Source organism: Rhinopithecus roxellana, chromosome 5 (genome assembly GCF_007565055.1).
Source record: "Rhinopithecus roxellana isolate Shanxi Qingling chromosome 5, ASM756505v1, whole genome shotgun sequence".
Classification (NCBI taxonomy): Eukaryota; Metazoa; Chordata; class Mammalia; order Primates; family Cercopithecidae; genus Rhinopithecus; species Rhinopithecus roxellana.
In genome coordinates, this window is record NC_044553.1 from 137,389,740 (window position 1) to 137,403,701 (window position 13,962).

The 13,962-nt window shown below is 37.5% G+C and overlaps 1 protein-coding gene across 5 annotated transcripts in view; it reads left to right on the forward strand.

Moving 5' to 3' along the window:
• The window catches only part of NRXN3 (neurexin 3), a 1,636,170-nt gene that overhangs the window by 967,493 nt on the left and 654,715 nt on the right, over positions 1–13,962 (forward strand). The window lies entirely within an intron of this gene.

Genomic DNA, 13,962 nt, shown 5'->3' on the forward strand with positions numbered 1-13,962 from the left:
CCGGGAGGCAGAGGTTGCAGTGAGCCGAGATCGCACCACTGCACTTCAACCTGAGCGACAGTGAGACTGCATCTAAAAACAAAAACAAAAACAAAAAAACAAACAAAAAAAAACAACAAAAAAAAAAACCAAGCAAAAACTTGGGACTTTTTTCTTTCCCTTCTTATTTTCACCTTTCTTTGTCTTCCTTCTCTTTCTGTTTCTTCTTTCTTGTCTCTCTATTTTTACCCTATTCATTTTGTCTCGTGCCTTTCCATTTTTTATATCAGGAATTAAATACCCTCTAGAGTGAAATGATGAATAAAATCTACTAGTCCCATGAGAAGGACAAAATTTAATGTGTTGGCTTTTGTTTGTGATTTCCTGATGACAGCAAAAGAAGTCACACTCAGGATCAAAGATGAGAAAAAACAAACTACAATGTTCACTAACGTAATTTTTAAGGAAGAAGATATAAAGATTACCAGAGTTCACACTTTAAAATTGTTTGCAATCAGTTGAAAGTCGACAAAAGTTATATGTTGAAAAACATGTGAGAAAAAAGCAAGTGACCATTTAAGGTGATGTGTTAAGAGAAAATCAACTGATAGAGGTAGAAATGTGGATGAGGAAGACAACCACTATTCACTGGGGTAGTCAAAGGAAAGTTGACCTGGAACTGGATTTTGGGCAACACTGAATAAGATTCAAACAGGCAAACCATGACTGGGGCCCAGCTTGAGCAAAGATCAGAAGCAGCACTATTCCAGACATGTGAGAATATAAATTTGGCTCAAGTAGAAAGATGTCAAATGGCAGATAACTGTGGAAAAATAATTTGGGGAAAATTTATAAAAGGCCCGGAATGCTGAGGTAGAACCTTGGGTTCTATTCAGTACATATTTTGAGAACCACTGACGGTCACTATGGAGATGTGTGCAATATAATAGAACAAGAATTGAGAGGTCATTGGCTGGGGGAGTTTCCTAGACCCAGAGAAGGGTAAGAAGGGAGACATTTTGAAGGCTGGTACATAAAGAGAATGAAGGTATCAATGAGACATATTTTAAAATCCAAGAGAAGGAGAGGAAACCTTTAGTTTTGAAGGTGAGAGTTTTGAGGTTTGGATGACTATGAAATAGTTGCATGAGAATACCCATTTATCAGTGGGAAAATCCTGAACTAGAGTTTGAGAGAGTCTGCTAAGCTAAAGTTGTGGATTTGCGAGTTAGTCTCCCGAAGAGGATGGTTGAATTCATAAATATGGACAATACCCCACAAAAAAGAAGTTTGCTTAGAGGGTTTGGCATATTCATAATGAGAGCATAACAGGGAAGCAAGGAAACACTGAAGAGAGGAGGGGTGGTCAGAAGAACTGTAGAAGTGGGGCAATATGTGGAATAGCGAGGGTCTCAGCACAGACAGAGGACCTGGGCCTTGAAGGCCAGCTGGGTCATCTGGAGATGAAGATGGAAGGAAATGGGGATCACTGGGGATGAAGAAGAAAAGGAGTACTAAAAGTCTCTTAGAGTCATCATTTTGTCCATAGAAACACATCGCTGGGAAGGAATGAGTTAGATTTTTCTTATTCTTCCTTCATTAATAAAAATAGGAAAACAGGTGGTGAAACAAATTGGAAAACAATGTACATACAACTAATACTCTTGAAGAAAGAGATTTCACACTGTCTCCTGCTAACCTGTTCTGATATTCAATGGCACTTGTTACCCAGGAGTTCCTTTTTAAATCATTATCTGAAATCCCCATTGCTCTCCTGTGAGCTGTTTTTTTGTTTTGTTTAGTTTTGTTTTGTTTTGGCTTTCCTCTGTGTATCCTCAGGGGACAGAAAGAACATATGGCAACTATCTCTCAAGTAATAATCCTTCAATTTTGGAAATACGTATTATACAAAATTTTTCCTCTCTAGCCTTTTATTCTTCAGGCTAAATAATACTAAGAAGTTTGGGCTTTCTTTACGGTCATTTCTTCCCAGGACAATGACGCAGACTGAGTCAAATTCAGCTCCTGGGAGTTGGCTAAAATTTATTTATTTTTTTATTTTTTATTTATTTATTTATTTATTTATTTATTTATTTATTTATTTTATTATACTTTAAGTTCTAGGGTACATGTGCATAACGTGCAGGTTTGTTACATATGTATACTTATGCCATGTTGGTGTGCTGCACCCATCAACTCGTCAGCACCCATCAATTCATCATTTATATCATGTATAACTCCCCAATCCAATCCCTCCCTCCTCCCCCCTCCCCCCTCCCCATGATAGGCCCCAGTGCGTGATGTTCCCCTTCCCGAGTCCAAGTGATCTCATTGTTCAGTTCCCACCTATGAGTGAGAACATGCGGTGTTTGGTTTTCTCTTCTTGTGATAGTTTGCTAAGAATGATGGTTTCCATATTGAAGTCACTGCTTTGAGTCAGTGAGCAGTATTGATGCCAAGTTTGCCTATTTAGGAAAACAATTCAAGAATGGAATGATCATGACCCTTTTGGAAACAACTATGTGCATCATTTGTATCCTGAGAGCACTTATCAAAACTAATAGGTGAATAATAAATATTTCCAAAGAAGAAAACTGATGGATAAAGTGGTGAAACTGTAGCATTTATCTCTTATTGCCAATGCCTGGCACATACCAACTCAATTCATATTTGCATGAATTTATGAAAGCAAGGATGAAAAAGTATGTGCTAAGATATAAACTTAGCAATATTATTTTTTAAATGTTGTTAAAACTCAAGGCCTTTTGGGCCACGCTGTTGGGCTGTTTCTTAAGGATATGATATTTTATTTATTTTAGTATATTCAGAAACACCTAGTGGTAATTAAAAGCTCTGAGATTGGCAGGATTTGGCCTTTTAGTGAATGTTGCCTCCACTTTCTCTAGAATTTATTCTATCATTTTTTATGACAGTCTTAATAAAGATGATTGAAAGACTCTGGGAATTAATTCATCAACCAGTATTTGTTGCAGGCCAACTAACAGTTTGGCACTGTGTTCCAAGGGGAAGTTAAGTAAGCAAAAAATAACAAACTATTAAAGTTGATAAAGCTACTAATTTAAGCCAAAATAGTAATTCTCTTGACAACGTAAGAGTGAATGTTTACATAGCATTGACCTTTTGCCAGACACTGTTCAAGCACTTTCTACATCACTACATATTTCTTTTAATATTTACAACAACTCATTAAACAGGTACTATTCTTAACCTTATTTTACAGGTGAGGAAGCACATGAGAATTGGCTACAGTCATACAGTTAGTAAGCCCATAGAGTTAGGGTTAAACCTGGGTCCAAATCCTGTATGCTTAACCATTACTCCATGAGAGAGGTCTTCCAGGCTTCCCTTGAATAATCTGAGGAATGAAGTGTGCATTATTTTTTTTTTTCCCCCTCAATCAATCGAGGTTTATTGAGCTAGAGCTTGAGGGTGTGCCCAAGATACACATGAGTCACAAAAATTCTCTGTGGCTTGTGTTCTCCCTGAAGAGGTTTTCAGGAGGCTCAGTTTTATACATTTCCTTAGGGGGAAAAAGGTGTGTAGGAAGAGTTGGGGGGTAGGCAGAAGAATGATTGCTCTCAGACTGTCTTTGTTCCATACCTGAGAAAATAAGGATTCTTAGTGTGAAGTCTAATAGACATGTACCTGTTTTGTGGGAGAATATACATCTTTTTTAAGGTATTAAGATTATTTTTTTCCATAAGTTATTGGGGGTACAGGTGGCATTTGGTTACATGACTAAATTCTTTAGTGGTGTTTTGTGAGATTTTGGTGCACCAATTCCCCGAGCAGTATACACTGTACCATATTTGTAGTCTTTTATCCCTCGCCCTCCTCCGACTCTTCCCCCAAAGTCCCCAAAGCCCCTTGTATCACTCTAATACCTTAGCGTCCTCATAGCTTAGTTCTCACATATCAGTGAGAACATACAATGTTTGTTTTTCCATTCCTGAGTTACATCATTTAGAATAATTGTCTCCAATCTCATCCAAGTCACTGCAAGTGCAGTTCATTCATTCCATATGTATGTATATATCACAGTTTCTTTATACACTCATTGATTAATGGGCATTTGGGTTGATTCCATGATTTTTGCAATTGTGAACTGTGCTGCTATAAACATGCGTGTGCAAGAATCTTTTTCGTATGATGACTGTTTTGCTCTGGGTAGATACCCAGTAGTGGCACTGCTGGATCAAAATGTTGTTCTACTTTTAATTCTTTAAGGAATCTCTACCACCAGCAGTGTAGAACTGTCCTGTGTTCACCGCATCCATGCCAACATCTACTGTTTTTTTGATTTTTTGATTATGGCAATTCTGGTGTCCATTATCTTTTACTAGAAAACTCCTGGTGAAAGGAAATCTTTCTTCCCATACCTTTCCTTTATTGGTCTAATTTCATTGCCTGGAGGAAGACGGAGATTATTTTCTACAGAGCAGACTCCGGATCTGAAGACAGCCTTCAAACTCCTCCAGAAATTGTTTCTTCAGGATTAATACTCTTTCCTTCAATTGCTACGTATGACATTTTTCATTTATTTTATTTAGCTTTGCAAAACTTGCCGTTCAAAAAACGGTATTAGATAGTTCGCGTAGACATACACAACAGACAAGCAAGATAATATATATACCTCCAGGTTTTGTGGCATCAATAGATTTGATAAACATAACTTTTGTGTCTTCATTAGAGCAATAGATAAATGAATTAAGGCTGTGCAGAGTATAAATCCCTGCAGCATGCCCCTACGTATGCCCCATCTAGAATTTCTCAAATATACAGGCCACATCTTTCTGTCCTAGTCACAATGTTAATTGTCAATTAGCATGTTTATGTCAAGATTTCCTATGATAGCATTTTTCTCTGGGATCTAATAACCCAGTAACCTTGGATGCCAGCCTTATATAGTGATATGGAGGTAGATTTCTGATTCAAAATGTGTGCTAAAGCTTTGTAATAATAGACAACTCAATTTCTGAGCTTCAGTCTCCTTGTCTAGCAGAGATAACAACAGGTACCATGCACCTTCTTAAGGCTAGTTGTGAGGACTAAATATGATATACATGTAAAATTCTTAGCAGATAGTAGGTGCTTAATTATAATTGTAGATATTTGTCAAGAATGACTCATTTGACCAGTGGAGTGCTGGCAAATGTTTACTTAATAATTAATTGGCTTTCTGAGAGAAAAAGCTCTAGTTTGGAGCATTTGATGATTTCTCTGGTTAAACACTCCCACCAAAACTTTTGAGCTACCACCATGGCATCATGGAAGGCAGAGTTCGGTAGCAATATATCCAATCAAATGGCTCTTGGGAGCCAGTGCCAGCCAGTGCCAACATCCCCCTATGTGTGACCCATGCTACACTCGTACTCTCACTCACAAGTAAGATTGCAGCTTTAATATGTGAGTAGAAAGAAACAAAGAAAAAAGATTTCCATTACAAAGAGCTCCCATCAGGTGCTGATGGTGCTTGAAAAAGAGATGGTTATTTTAATTACATTTGTAATTGTGAAGCTTCTTTTGCTTGCTCTGGTATGTGGAAGTGCCAGCTATTCTTTCCAAATGTGCTTGGTTTTGTCTTTCCTTACCACTCTCTCCCTCACCCTCCCTCTTCCAACAAAGGCTTCGTATGGCAACAGTTACCAGGCAAAGTAAGGGATTTTATGAAAAATTCCAAGATTTGAGTAGAAAAATGAACACCAAAATACCCATTTTATTAGTATAGGTAGCATTCAGTTAAGGGTTGGGTATAAAAAGAAACATTTGCCTGCCCAAAGAAAGCAGCATCAGAATCTTGGCATAAGAGAAATGGCCTTGTTTAGTGTTTGGGTGTTTACATATTCCTTGTGAGGGTGATTGTCTGAATATGCTCATTTTCATATTTTAAGTCATCATCAATTAAACATTTGTAGGAGTATTTCTTGTGGGCTGCCTCCAGTGACTGTCCGTGAAACCAAGCAGCTGTTGGGTAGATATGGAAGAAAAACACCCTGAATGTTGCACTCCTAATTGCTTCTCCTGGCACAGGTAGAGGTACTTATGCACAGGGAAGGAAATGAAGGGCATACATCCAGGTTCCTTTCTAGCGGTCTCCTTAGAAATCACTGCTTTTTGGACAGTCCTGAAAGCATGACACAGCTGAGACTTGGTATATATACACACACAGCATCATATTTGATTTTGTTGGTCGTTTTCTTCTGGCAACCCTTTGGCAGGTGGTATCACATTCTTCTCTCTAAAGAGCATTACCAACTGAGATTTCCCTTTGTGCTTACTAAAATTTCGGGATTGTAGATTGTGTCAGCAATGATTCCTTTTATGTTTCAAAGGCTGGAAAATTTTTCTTCCTTGACACTTCACTGTCATTGATTTGGGGAAGTCGTGCGAGCCAAGTGGACATTGGACAAGGAATTAAAATTTATAATTGCCACAAATAGTAACTTTTCCTTAGCTGCTGCTTCGTACTTGAAAATGGAATGCCCTGTAGCTTGGGAACCGAATTTTATGGTGGCTCTGCTTTTGTGATGCTTCATTCAATCCGTTTTTTTTTTTTTTTTTTTTTTTTTTTTTTTGAGACAGAGTCTGGCTCTGTCGCCCAGGCTGGAGTGCAGTGGCCGGATCTCAGCTCACTGCAAGCTCCGCCTCCCGGGTTCACACCATTCTCCTGCCTCAGCCTCCCGAGTAGCTGGGACTACAGGCACCTGCCACCTCGCCCGGCTAGTTTTTTGTATTCTTTAGTAGAGACGGGGTTTCACCGTATTAGCCAGGGTGGTCTCGATCTCCTGACCTTGTGATCCGCCCATCTCGGCCTCCCAAAGTGCTGGGATTACAGGCTTGAGCCACCGCGCCCGGCCCCATTCAATCCGTTTAACAGTTAGTTGTATTTTTCAATTCTAATTAACATTGGTGATGTTAATATATATCTTAAAACTATAATTTGGAGCTAAGAAGCCTTACAATAGATACACCAGCAAAAATGACTAGAGGTCTACAAGAGTGCATCATAAGTAGAGCAATTTAGATGGACTTCCTTCTGAACTGCTGCCTAAAAAGTTTGTTATTCAATCTTATCACCATAGTTCAGCAAAAAGTTAATGAAAATAGGGCAGTATAATTTTGATGTAAAACATCAAGTACCTGATAATTATCATCACCATCCATCTTTATCCACCATCATCCATCACCATTATTATTATATTTTTATTGCTTGGATTAATTCAGTCCTAATAGAGCATAATGGTATGGAAATTATTTAATTACATTATAAGTACAAACTCTATCGAGTCAGAAATCATTTAGTCCTATGACAGAAATCCAGTAATACCACCTCCCAGTAGGATGAACTATATATGCCTTTAAGATATATAACTTATACATGCAGAGGGATATGTAGATTGTCTGACAACTGACTTTTCTTCTCTTTCTCCATGTTGCTAGACTTAATTCTGCCTCTGTTTCAAGGAACTTCAAACACAGTGTTTAAAAGTATCACTTAGGCTCTTCCTGAATATACAAATTTTGGTACCTCATCGTTGTAGGTCTCTGATAAGGCTCTTGGAATCCCTATTTTTGACAAGCATGCCAGATGCTTCTAATAACTTGTCTGGAAGAACATGCATGGAGGAACACGCCATTCTGCCCTCATAAAAGGCATTCATTTTTCTGTCTGTTTTTGTTACATCACTGCCCAAATGGAATGTGACTATCAATACATAATAATTTCAGTTACTAATATATAAACTATTAGAGTTAATTTGTATCAAGTTATACTCATCATTAGTAATTAATAATAATGACGATGAATGATAGCAGATGTATATATGGTGCCTACCATGCCAGACACTCTTAAAGTATTTGCACGTATTAATCCTTACAAGGGCCTTCTGAGGCAGGTAATATCATATCCCCATTCTCTAGAGGAGAAAACTCAGCTGAAGGAGACTGGTCACTGAATCACAAAAGGAAGAGAGCAGGCTGTAGAATCAGATGGCATGGGCTCTAGGTCTGCCTGTGCCACTTACTGGCTGTGTGTCAATGACAAGCGTCCTTCATCTCTTCTGGACTGTAAAGAAAAACTGGGGATACAACTACTATTAACTCCAGAGAGGGGTGGTGAGAATTCCATGAGCTGAAGTATGCAAGTGTTTAAAGCCTAGCCAGGAGAGTAGGCATGCTCTAGAAATGTTAACTGTTATCACCTTCTCTTGTGACAGCCCTGCCTTTCCAACACCTTTTCTAATGAGTTATTGTCAATAACATCCCAGTGCTGCTTTCTGAACTGTGACTATCTTTAGCTAGTAAGGAGTGTTTGGTGTCTCTTTTTTAAAAATTTTCTTTTCTTTTTGAATGTTGAAGAACGTTCAATTTTCAATTAATCTTAATAAGCACACATACAAATATTAGGCCTAATTAATAACCTTATTATCTCATTAGAAAGGCAGAACACAATGCACATAACCAGGAAACTAATGTACAAGGTCTTAGTATTCATTACTACTATGAAATTCATTCACATATTTAGTAGAAAAGAAAGAAACAAAAACAAAAAACAAAACATTGAGCTCCTTTTCCTACCAGATCAAGTTATAGATGTTAGCCTGTTCATAAACTTTCCCACATCCAGCGGGGATGTCTCCCAACACACCATCCCTCCCCAGCTGCTTCCTGGCCCTCTTGCCTCTGAGGGAGGCTTACAAACCCTCTGAGTTTTGAAAGTGTTTTCACCTGCTAGCATCAATGAGCAATCCTCTGCAAGTCCCCTCCCCATATTCATTTCTGTCAGTTCCTTGGGTTTTGGTTCTCAGTACCTAAGTGTCATTAGCTTCACCTAGGATTGTTTAAATAAATGCAGATTCCTGAGTACTAAATTCAGATTCAGTAGGTCTGCAATGGAGCTCAGGAATCTGAGAACCCCCACCCCACCCCAAGTGAAGATGACATAGCCAGTCCTCCAACTTGTCTTAAAAAAATACTAGCTTCAATTGTAGAGAAAACCAAAAGTGCACGTGAATGGAAATCTGGGATATAATAAGACAAAAAGACTAAAGTAGGAATAGCAAACATTTCAAAGGAAAATGAGGCTGCCCCTTCTAAGGATTTCATATTAACAACTGGTGCAAGGAAAGGGAATTTGCAGCAGAGTTCAGAATAGGGGCAGTGAGAAAGCAGAGTTGAATCTGAGAACAAGAATAAGGAAACCACTCTGAAGATGAGCAAGTGGCATAAGGGAAATTGCCACTGGAATGTACCCTGTCTACTTCCCTACCTCCTCTCTTTACTTCTTTGACCCATTCTTTCTGCTACAACCCACCACTAAAGATCCTGCTTAGAATGAACCAAGGTCCCAGGGGATTGTTACATATGCATAAGAGTTGTTCTTGGAAGCCTCTGAGTTTGTTGATACAGGGGATCCCTATGGCTTCTTGATGATAATTCAATTGTGAAGGTATAGTACTGAGAAGCTGGTCTAAAGTTTTTATGGGATATATATTTTAAATTTTATTTAACAAATATATAAAAAGCACTGTTCTATGTGTTTTAAAAATACTAACACATTGAATCTTCTTAACTTCTTTGTGGAGTAGGTAATGTTATTATTCCAGTATTACAGATGAGGAAACTAAGAAGTTAAGTAACTTGCCCAAAGGGTATAAAGAGGAAGGGACAAGGTGATTGTTCCATACCTTATAGGAACCAGATTATCGTATTTGTAGAAAGAAAGACTACATTTTGAGTCTATCCCAAAGGGTGTTATTTGAAGTAATTAGACTGTGTATCTCTGAAAGAATTGGAACCCACAACTCAAAACAGTTTAAACTGTTCTGGAGGCAAAGCTAACTCTCTGGGGGTTTCTTTCTTCTGATGATAAATTTTGGCGTCACTTAATCCAGGACAGTTCCTACATTTATGGAAATGAGCATATGAGATAGGATTAAAGAATGGGAATTCATTCATTAGGCTGTATGCCATCGTGGTTCATTTTTTTCTAAAGCTGAGCCAAGAACAGCTGTACCTCAATTTTTTATTTTCTTGGCCAAAAGGGCACAAATAACATCTCACACTAAGAACATTAAAATATTTACCAAAGATCTTCTGGCCAAGAATATTTCTTCATTGCAATGTCTCTGAATATCTTCCTGAATCACTTAATATTCATCTAAACTTTTATTTCCTATGACTAAGTAACAGTAATATTAATAGCAACTGACATTCAGTGAGTTCTTATTCTGTGTTGTTTCAGGTGTTTTACCTGTATTCTATTATATGAAATAGCACAACTTACTCTGATTAACTCAATTTTATTGGATATAACAGTTATTTTTCAATTTCTATTATGACAAAAAAAGTTTTATCAATCATATCTATAGCTAAACTATGTAAAAATGTTTGTAATTATATCCTTATAATCAATTTTCAGAAGCAGAATTGCCAGTATAAGAGTATACTTTAAGAAAAAAATTCAGCACATTTTACCAGTTTTCCTGCCAAGAATGTTATACCAACCTATATTCCCACCAACAATATAGCAAGACTTTTGTGAAAAGTTTTTTTGTTTTTTTTTGTTTGTTTGTTTTTGAGATGGAGTCTTGCTCTGTCGCCCAGGCTGGAGTGCAGTGGCACGATCTTGGCTCACTGCAACCTCCACCTCTTGGGTTCAAACGATTCTTCTGCCTCAGCCTCCTGAGTAGCTGGGACTACAGGCATGTGCCACCACACCTGGTTAATTTTTTGTTTTTAATAGAGATGGGGTTTCACCATGTTAGCCAGAATGGTCTCAATCTCCTGACCTTGTGATCCGCGTGCCTCAGCCTCCCAAAGTGCTGAGATTACAGGCATCAGCCACCGCGCCTGGTGTGAAAAGTTTTTAAAGTAATGGTCTGCTAGTTAGCAACCTCTGAGTTTTTTAAGGTGTTGTCTAGCAGTCTTTATAAAAAACAAAGAAACAAACAAACAAAAAAACCGAGGTCCAATCACCTGTTTCCTTACAAGAGGGAATCAAGGGTATATTTCAGTCTGTCTATAATGCACTGCTATGTAATTACTAGGGAAACTTCTCCAAAAGTCACAATGGGTAAAGTGTTATAAATTCTCTGAGCCATAAGTAAAGTTTCTAGTGTTTGAGAGAATCTCATTCCGTGTTGTCATTGAGATCATTAAAGTCGCAGTTCCCATGTTACCTTTAGAGAGAAGTTTTCCTACTATCTTATCTAAAATAGTCTTCCTGAGGTCTATTCCATTACTCTGTCTTGTTTTCGTAGCACTTACTAATTATCTTTGTTTATTGCTTTATTGCTTGTCTCCCCATTATAATATATGCTTCTGGGAGTCAAGAGCTCTGTCTTATACCAGCCATTTTACCCCAAGACCTAAAACAGTGCTTGGAACATGGAAGATGTCTATATATGGTGAATCTGTGAATGAGTGATGAATGAATAAATACTAGTCCTCTTAAATCCCAAAGTCCTCTGTTTGCTATTTATGTACAGCTGTTAGTCTGTAGTACAACACTGTTAAGGGACAAAATCTGCATACAGGGCAAAGAAATATTTGTAACTCTAAGGTACTCAACTTTGTAGATGAGGATAAGCGAGGAAAAACCAATTGTTAGAGTATCAATGGCATTTGCCCTTTGGTTACAAGCATAAGTGAATTGCCCCTTGATTTTGAGTTGCTATTTAATGGTGTTGGACAGTTACAGATAAGTTTGTTAGAACTTTTCTCTTTGTTTCCTTAAGGGTTTTGCCCTTGGGTAACCATCTTAATCAATTTCTTCAGTCCCTGTCTTCCATGGATAAAGTCTTAGCAGAGCTATTAAAGATCCTAATGTCAACTTCTCTTAAGATTATATTGTCCAATAATGGGTGTTCTGAGAGATATTTTGAGATCAAGTGCTAAAGATTTACAATACACACTTTAACTGGGAGAATATGCTTGTTTCACTAGGACAGATATGTTTCTCTATGGTATCCCCAGCACTTACAGTAACTGGCACGTAGGAAGCATTAAGAAAATGTTGAATAAATGAACAAGATAATCAAATTCTGTCTTGTCAAGGAACCCATTTGGGATCTATTACACGTTCTGGGTAATTCCTCTGAGCATCAGTGAGAATCTGTGCAATGAACACTCTAGCTTATATCTAATTTGAACTACTGAGTGTGGGCAGTAGAAATTATTTCAGTAGAAACTTAGCTGGCTTGAATTTATGAGATGTTATTTATTAGTGTCATTAAGAAAAATGTCTACCAACTTCTTTAGGAAGCTCATGTCTTCAAAAAGTTTATTTGAGATTTCACATAGAGTTCCTTGGTTATAATAAAGATTCCTGACTTCTGCATGTTTCCTATTTATACAACAATGATTATTGGATCTAAGTTACTTTGTCATTTGCTAATTCATTTATTTTAGATTGCTCAGCTAGTACAAAACAATAGAGACACTTTGATGCTGTAAATTCTCTTTGTAGTATCTGGTGGGATTGTGTTATTCTTTGGTGGACTGGTAATCCCTATACAGCTTAGAGAAACACAGGGCTCTTTAAACAATCCTTTTTTTCTTTTCTGTTTTAAGTTTAATCACTTGGTTATTTTTGCCACCTGCTCTCATTGCCTTCTTACCCAAATCTAAAATTCCTATAGTAAAATAAATAGAAAACGTGGTCTCTACTCTCCTTCAAAATAATATTTTCATTTCTTTGGACAAGTATGTTAATTTCTTCATATGCAGTTGTCAATGGTACAGGTTTCGGAACCAAATAGCCTAAATTTGTGTCCGGCCCCCACTACGTGCTATTACGGACTTTGGGCAAACTAGTTAACCTTTTTGTGCCTCAGTTTTCTCATCTTTAAAATGAGGCTATTAAGAGTACTTCTCTATATTGTCATTGTGAATTATGAATTATGAATCAATACATAAAATGAACTTAGAAGAATGACTGGCACATCACAAGTGCTCAATGTTAAATTGTTTTTATTGGGAAGAAATGAAAATACTTCCTTGTTTAATGTTGGAGAAAAGAATCACTAACCCATCGCATCTCTAAGATGATGATGAGAATTGCAGTTGCCATTTATTACATGCCTACTGTGTGCTAGGCACTGAACTCAATGCTTTGTCCACCATATGTAAGTGAAATCTCACAACACAGTGAAGTAGTATTATTATTTCATGTTATCAATGAGGAAACAGGAGACCCCAAAGATTGAGTTCTTTCTCTAGGGTTAAACATCTTGCAAGTGATGGAGTTCAGAAGTAAATCCAGTTGCATCTGATTTTAAATCCTGTCCTCTTAATTGTTACGTCACCTCTACAGTCTTCAATAATTGAGACTTAATCTTCTTTGATTACTAACATCCAGTAGCTATTCCAAGGGAATTCAAAACTCTTGTCTTCATGAATTTCAAAAGCAACCCAAGTCCTGAAAACAAAATTTTTGTGGTCTATCAGTGTAATCCAAAACAAGATAAACACCTTTTAAAGGTATTTGCAGATAATACTCCCCTACCCTCACTGTTACAGTAACAGTGTAATTTTCCCTGATATTGCTCTGAACATTAAGGAATTAAAACACTTGAGGTTGGACTTGTCAAGAGACCTATTTTTGTTTTGTTATGTTGTAATAGCTGTTTTTTATGATATTTTTCTTTTTCCTTCATTCTACTTTTTCTTTGTCCAATCTTGGCTTCAAGGGCAACTTCCTGTGCATGTTCAGGAATCTGTGGCAAAAGGAACAAGTATGATAATTTGTCTGCTACCATTTGGATGTTAGTATTGTCTCAGCAGCCAGGAAAACAGACAGAGCCCCTGTGAGCATCATTGCGTTTGGGCTGCGGCTTTAGTTGCCAAAGTGTAGATTTTACTGTTGGCTTTCCACCACCTGCTATGGGTAATAACCATCGAAAGGACAAATCCCTTTGTCTGTGATTTTTCTTTCTAGGCTTCTTTGAAGAAAGATTGTGA